The sequence below is a fragment of the Canis aureus genome, chromosome 31 (genome assembly GCF_053574225.1).
Source record: "Canis aureus isolate CA01 chromosome 31, VMU_Caureus_v.1.0, whole genome shotgun sequence".
Classification (NCBI taxonomy): domain Eukaryota; kingdom Metazoa; phylum Chordata; class Mammalia; order Carnivora; family Canidae; genus Canis; species Canis aureus.
The window spans coordinates 13,880,762-13,888,603 of NC_135641.1; the positions used below are offsets into that span (position 1 = coordinate 13,880,762).

Sequence of the window (7,842 nt, forward strand, 5' to 3'; positions counted from 1 at the left end):
ATTGGGAAGGGTCAAGGTTTGACCAGTGGACTAAATTGCACCCCTCCTTCCCTCATACAATGTCTCCCACAACCTGCAAAAAGTATGCACTGGCCCTGGGTGGGAGCAGAGCCAGGGTGTGTCAGGCCTTTGATGCTTTTCAGATGGGATCACTTAGTTTTGATGTCATAAACCAATGAGGTAGGCTCCATTATCCAAATGTTACAGACCTGGAGAATGAAGTTGGACAGGCCTGGTGAACTGCTCAAATTTACATGTCAAGTTAGTGGCAGAACAGGGACCCAAACTCAGGTCTGTCTGACCTGGAACAACTCTCCTAAGAGATAGAGAATGAGGGAAGGAGAGACAATGAGAGAGAGAGAGAGAGAGAGAGAGAGAGAGAGAGAGAAAGCAAACTCCAGAGATTAAAATCAATATTCTATGTGCTTCCTGTGAACAGGACATAAGAAATAAAGGAATCAGTGATTCTCAAAGAAAAATAATTAAGAAATATCAGGCAGTGGCTGTGTATAGAAAGGTTAGCCCTTATGGAAGTCCATTAACCTACAGTGAATTGATAAGGTGAGCCAATCACTTCTGGTTGAGGGAAAGAGAAGAAAGAAGTGATCTAACTGTGTGAATCTCCTGGAGATAAGACACTTGCAGAAGTATAGAGGACACATTGACCTTCTCTCCTTCAGCTTGCCAGTGACCAGAAAGCAAGCTCTAGTCATAAAATACTATTCCATTTCTCAAGATCAGTGCTTCTGTGGAAAGGAGAAGAAGGCTAAGGTGAGTGGCAAGTGGCATGGTCTTCAGGAGAGAATGGCTCCAAGGAGACATACGGGCAGCAATAAGACAGAGGGAGTGTGATCTCATCACTACCTCCAAGAACAGAGCCATATTCTAGGAGCAAATTCACTTGAGCCAACCTCACTCAAGAGACAAATTCATAACTCCCACATAGATTCTTAAGTCATTGTTGAGAGTGTCATTGTTAATGGGACCCAGCCGACTCTGCTCTAAACAACTCTTCTCCCCCTATGGGAAATGATACGAGCAGCCAAATTAGAATCAAAATGCAAGAAGGCAGTCAGGGAAGGGGTGCAGATATATGACTTGAAGATTCTATGCATCAGATGGGCATGGACAGCTGTGGCCTTCTACCTCACAGGATGCCTTCCTTCCCTGGGACATCTATTCTGATAGACTCCCTCAGAGGTACTGGGATGGGCTCTACACCCACTAAACTTTATGGCTTGTTTTGTTTTTTGACATTTCACAGGGCAACCAGTTCCCCTATATAGGAGATACCATAAATATTTGATTTCAACACAAGATAACATGCAGCTGAAGTAAGAAAGGAAGCTCTTACTGAGACTCAGATCGAGGACAGGGATTTTAAATTTCATGGGAAATGGTCTGCTGATTTTGGTTCCCCTCAGATAATTTGGGTCAACAGCCCAGGGTGACTTTGAAAATAGTAACAGTCTCCAGTCTTATGGCAAGAAGAACCATGTCCTGATCTAGCAACATCATAGGGCACGAAGATCCTAGTTACTCAGGTCACATTAACAGGGGACCCATTATCCTGGGCTGGTGCATGGCAGGCAAGGGTCTGTGACACACCAGGGTGGGTGCAGAAGTGATGTGTCCTGAGACTCAGGGTATGGCAGGGCTTCCACAGTGAGTGCCACATGATATCCCCTGCAGGACCTTGGGCCAGCTGTCCTGTCTTCTGGAAGGAAGAGGGCATGGACTTGACTCTGAATCAGCCCAGAAGCCAAAGAAGGGAAAGTGGAAATTTCAGGAAGTCTTGAGACCAACGAATGAATCACAGAGAACAGACAGTCGTGGTCTGGTGCTGTCCATCCATGGACAGAGCCTGGAAGACACCTCTCTCCAGATGGCACTTAGCTCTTAGCACGGTGGGTAATTCAGACCAGGTCACATGTGCTACCTGCGTGGATCAAACACCATGAGTCCTGGGTGCTCCAGGAGCATCGACTCTGCTGCCCCTGTACCATCCCTGTTTCTGGAAGTGCAAGAGCAAAGGGCGTGAGGCAGGCAGTTGTTAGAAAGGCTGGTTTCATGCTGGCTATGTGGGTACCCACGCTGTGCGTCTGCTGAGTGTGGTCTCCCTGGCAGCTGAAATCATCACCGCCCAAATGAGGGCAAGCACCGCTATTTCCATGGAGCTTGCTCTGCTGAGGGGGACCAAGGCCAGCCTGGCAGGGGGACAGTGTCGTGGTGAGAAAGGAGACCATGGCTGGGAGGCTGGGCAGCTGCCTGGGAGCAAGGCGCTCTGTTTCTCCAGGGCAGTATATTATTTGTTTTCTCTGAGTGCTCCTCACCTGGAAATGGGGTCGAAAATCTGGCAAGTGAGGCAAGCCACAGTCATGGGCAGAACCCTGAGCTCTCGGGCTCTGGTCAGTTCTTCAGAGCTCATGGGTCAGCATTCTGTTGTCAGAGCAATCTGGCCCCTGTCCCCCTGTGTACCCATATCTCAGGGCGTCCCCATGCTTGGCCACGCAGGGAGGCTGCTCGTGGGGTCACAGGTGACAGGCCTAGGAGGGGCCTTCATCACCAGGGATGCAAACCTCTAACATACTTCCTGGACCTCTGTCCACTGACAAACCGGCCAGGCTGAGTTCTGTCTCAATCAGGGAAGATGGGTTGTTCATTTTATGATGAAGATGGCACATCTCTTCCACCCGATGCAGGGACCAGGGGAACCACCCCCACCCCCGAGGTTGGCATCACAGGGCTGGGCTTGTTACTATATAGAAATGCACCTTGTCAAGGTAAGGTTCAAGCTCTCTATTCACTGTCCTGTTGCTATTAAGTCAGAGAGTGAGACACGGGAAACCAATGTCCCTGTGATGTTCCTATAAGCGATTTAATCTCTGAAGAAAAGGACATTGCAGCCACTTGCACAGAAACCACAATCCAACTCATGTTAATAAAATCTCAAACATGCATGGAGGGCCCCAATCTTGTGCATCCCAGAAGAGAACCAATTAAATCAGAGCTAGGTTAACAAAGGGCCTCTCATCCTTGTGTGCGACAGGCTGCCCTTGAATGGAAACACCTCCTATAACACTACAGCCCCACGGGAGACACCTGGCTCCTCTGCATGGCTGTGGGCAGAGAGGAGGCTGGGAAATCCAGGCTGCAAACCACGTGGCCAGGCCAAGGGCATGGGGTCACTGTCACCATTCAGGCAGGCTCTCTGTTGCCCACCAGGTGGGGAGGCTGACCTGCAGAGAGAGGGCCAGCCTCCATCCTGGGCTCTGGAGGACCTAGTGAGAGTCCCCAATGAGGAACTCAGGATTCTGAGCCTATCCCCTGGGACTTACTGCCTCTTTGCTCCCCACCCAGGGGACAGTCAACAAGGTCAACTGGTCTTAGCAGCCCCTTCCAGGGCATGGATATTCCCTCCTTTCCAGGCTGCCAGCCCTGGGAGCTGACACTCACCCCAGCAGCACAGCACACAGCACAGTGAATGGAAGAGGAGTTTGCTGAGGGTTGTTTCACTGCACAAAGAATTTCAGAGTGGTGTGTGGAGAGCTATGGGAGGCTGCAGGCCGGAAAGAAGTCCTCTGCTGGGAGCCCTGGGCGCAGGCTCTGGCTGACATGTGGTGCACACTGTGGAAGCCCCCCCACCCCTGCCGAGTCTTCAGGACACATCCCTCTGCATCGAGCTGGGTTCTCACCAGGGGGATGCAAACCAAGAGACCCACTCTGGTCTCAAATGGGGTTGAGGTGCTATTCTTTTACTGACTCAGTGGTATAAGTTGCTGCCTGAACTGTGGTCCCTGATGCAGGTCATGTATTTTTAAAATTTTCTTAGTTTTCTTGAGACAAACTTGACATATAAAGCACTGCAAACATTTCATACAAACCTTTGATGAACTTGTATGTAGGCACACAGACTCATGATACCAGCCCCACAATCAAGGAAGGGGACATACCCAGCACCTCCTAGACTATCCAGGGCCCCTCTGTTCCTTTGGTTTGGTTTGGTTTGTTTGTTTTACTTTTTTTTGTTTTTATGTGTGGTAAGAACACTTGACATATATATCATTTTAGGAAAGTTTGGAGTAAGCTTCAAAAATGAAAATGACTAGAAGGTCTAAAAGTGTGAGAGGTTCCTAGGGACCAGGTTGGCCTCCACCCACACCTGAGGGAAGAGGCACTGATGTCCCAGGCAAGAAAGCTCCAGAAGCCTCAGAACTCACCAAAACCAACTAATGCAAACCTGCATCCAAGACACACCCAACATGCTGAGTTCTGAAGGACATAGCCGTATCACAAGAGAAATAAAAACTGAATTATCACACTCTTTTTGGCACTGGGCACATTTTCATTTTACCTAAACATTTAGACAATTTTAAACAACATAATTCCCAGATCAAAGTCATAAATACTTAGGAACTTGCCTGTTGTCTGGGATATCATGATTGTATAATGATGGCTTTCATTACAGGAATCACAGAGATTCTATAATGCTTTCCAAATAAAATGCCTAGTGTTGGTGGTATAGTGGTGAGCATAGCTGCCTTCCAAATAAAATGCCTATTTTTTAGACTCTTTGGGACCCAGTTTAATTTAAAATCCAAATTGCCTGAGTGATTATTGTAATTTATTAATTATAATAAGCATAGCAAATGAATTATTAATATTATCAATAAAAATTACACATGCCATGAAATGAAATAATTATATATTCCTATTTATAATAATTAGGGACAAAGCAAGTCAAGAATCCAAAGCACTCCGAGTCTAGGTTGTAAATATGGACAAGAGGCACATGTTTCTTTTTTGTTGACTTTCGGAAAGGCTGGTAGTTCCTTTGCCCAGGATACCGCTGAGCCGTATTTGTGTCTGAGATCACAATGCTCCAAAAACCATTTTTCTGACCTTCACATTTGACTTTGATTCTGCATCAACCATTTAAATAGGAAAATAGTAAGGTGGTGTGAGTCAGATAAAGCCTATTCCTGGGCAGATTTGTAAAATGGGAAGAAGATGCTGGTGTTTGCCATGGGCATATGGAGGAGATAAAAGTCAGATAAAAACCTTTTTAAAGACAGAAAATAATGAATATAAGGGGAAAAGGAGATGTATGTTGTTGTTGTTTTTTCTTAAGTGCAAAGAAAAAGTTTTTTAAAGGAAAAAATGTATTTTTTCCTTCCCCGAGAAGCTGTTTGTCCTGGCCCTTTCAGATTAATCGAGCGTTTAAGTGGAGGGCTCCTTGACATTTTGAAGAGTGGAGAGTGAAGTGGTTCAGCTCTGACACCAGGCCTGCGGTAGCGAGTTTTTCTTGCATTTAATGGGATGCAGGGTCATTTCCCAGGAGCTATTTGGAGGACCTTTGTAGCTTCAAAATGCGATTCCTTCCTCAGAAGTGCCTAAAGCTGATTATTAAGCATAATTCATAAATTCTTCAGATGGTGATCAGGTTAAGTTTATACATGCAGACCAGACAGCCACGGAAGGCAGCTGGCTCGCCAACAGTAAAGACCCAAATGACTTCAACCAGGTTGAGAGGGGTGGGGGGAGGTGTTAATTTTTTTCTTGTTTGCTTCCTTTTATTTGGACAGCATCCTTTCTGGGGAAAAAAAAGAAAGAAAGAATGCATTTGCATGCATTTAAGGATGGCAGGGAGAAGGCCCGGGTGTGATGAGTGTGTGTGTTGGAGGGTGATGGTGAGCTCGGCAGGCCCTAGGCCACCTCATTCCTGGAGCCACATCCAGAGGAAGACACACATCTGCGGACTGGCCCATGTTTCTAACACACCTTCAGCACTGAACACGTCTCAGCTTCCTAGTTTAATGTGTGAACTCGACTTCCAGCATGTGTTAGAGGGGCAGTGAGACACCTCTCCCATGTCCTGCCACCGTTCCTTTGCCACCAACTGTTCCCTACAAGCACACCTAGCCTTGGGCAAGGAACTGCTTCTACTTCACACAGAAGCACACTCACATTAGAATATTTATGTTATTTGTGTTTGGCAGGCGGGAACAATTATGATAAACAAAGTTACAGTCATGTTTTTTCTTCCAGAAAGTTTGAAGGAGTGGACAAAATGGCAGCCGTGACAGGGGGCATATTGTGGTCCAGGCTGGGTGCTATCCAGGGGGTCTCCACTCATCCTGCACCACACCCAAACCCTGCATCCTGCACCCACACATCGTTTTATTTTATCACAAGCTTCCCAGCTCTTAATCGTGAGATATCACATGTGGCCTGATCCTTTACCAAGAGGCCAGAAAATCCAAAGTTGCAAATTTAAATTTGATGAGTTATCCTTTTGAGGCAGAGATTTTCCTTAGCTTCTATCTCACCTTTGCATGGACTGAGAGAAGGAAAGACATCACAACATTTCAATTTAAGAAATCCTGAAATGAAAGTCTCGATTACCTGAGGGTGAAATTGTCATTTTTGCAGAGAAGTGCCACACAGGAGCCCGTGCCATGCTTTTCTCGATGGGCCCACTCTTTGTATGATCCGCAGGAGAGAGGCCAGCTGTTGTGTAATTTTGGGTGTCCAAGTTTTCAGGGACATATTTGCTACCAAACCCACAAGATACTGTCAACTACAAGTTCTGAGAAGCCAGACACCAAGTTAACACATGTAGAATTCTTTGGTTTTAGAACTCTTCACCTTCCAGTATTCAGTGTGATCCAAGCTCCATTTGAGACGTTTTATAGCTGAACAACTGAAACGCTGAAGGGAGTTACAGAATCTTGTTACTTAAAAGATAGCTTAAGATAAATAAGTAAATAAATAAAAAAATAGCTTAATTAGTAATAAAAAGTGACAGCTGCTGCCTTCCGCTTATATCAGGTGTTCCTTGCAAGAGAAGACCAGCACCACACATTTCCTTGTCCATTCTGTTACCCTTAGACCTGCACTGTTAAATAAGTTTTAAGCAGAGGAGACCAAGTTGACCTGGCAATGTGGTTTCATTGCTCTACACCAACAAGCAGCTTCTAATAGAAATAAAACTCCATCAGTGTTGGGATTATGCAAGAACACAATCAGTGGCTGTCCTTCAGGGATCTGGTTTTGGTCTTAGAGGAGGGTGGTCTGGGAGGAATTATGTCCCCCAAATCCATATGTTGGCATCCCAATCCCAGGGCCTTGGGATGTCACTGTGTTTGGAGTCAGGGGCTTTGAAGAGGTGATGCAAGTAAAATGAAGCCTTTAAGGTGGGTTATAATTCAATCTAACCAGCATCTTTGTAGGAAGAGGAAATCAGGGCACAGACCCACACAGGGGACAACCCCACGAAGACACTGGGAGAAAAGGGTATCTACATACCAAGGGGACAAATCGACCCTGTTGCCACCTTGATCTTGGACGTCCAGCCTCCAGATCTGTGGGAAGACATGTGTCTGTGCTTTAAGCCCTCACTCCCTGGGATTTTGTTAAGGCTGCTGAGCAGAATAATACAGAAGGTGAGTGATTTTACCTTTTTTACAGTGACCAATATATAATTTCAGGTACCTGTACTGTGTCTTAGAGATATGTCCTTAGAGAGCTTGCATCCACAGTCACTACAGTGGATGCGTGTCCTCCCCAGGATTACAGGCTGGAGGCAAATACTGGAAGATGAGCAGCAAAGCTGAGCCTGTCCATTCCATGAGGTGTCTATGTGGGGCAGGCGGCCCGCAGAAAACAGAGGACGAGTGGTGTCTGGCCAGGCAGCATGTCACATGGCCCCATTGGCTGAGTCGTAAGAGTTATTTTATGTGGCAGTTCCCAAGACTAAATCTGAATATTAAATGCACGGGGTGAAAAGCAAATATTACAAAATTAATCTACTTAAAACAGAACCATGAATCTTATTACATT

The 7,842-nt window shown here is 46.1% G+C and overlaps 1 long non-coding RNA gene across 1 annotated transcript; it reads left to right on the forward strand.

Moving 5' to 3' along the window:
* Positions 1-220: 220 nt before the first annotated feature.
* Positions 221-4,578, forward strand: LOC144302369 (uncharacterized). Its single transcript, XR_013369224.1, has 3 exons — positions 221-771; positions 1,693-1,907; positions 4,072-4,578. It is a non-coding gene; the product is annotated as an uncharacterized LOC144302369 (long non-coding RNA).
* The last annotated feature ends 3,264 nt before the right edge of the window (positions 4,579-7,842 follow it).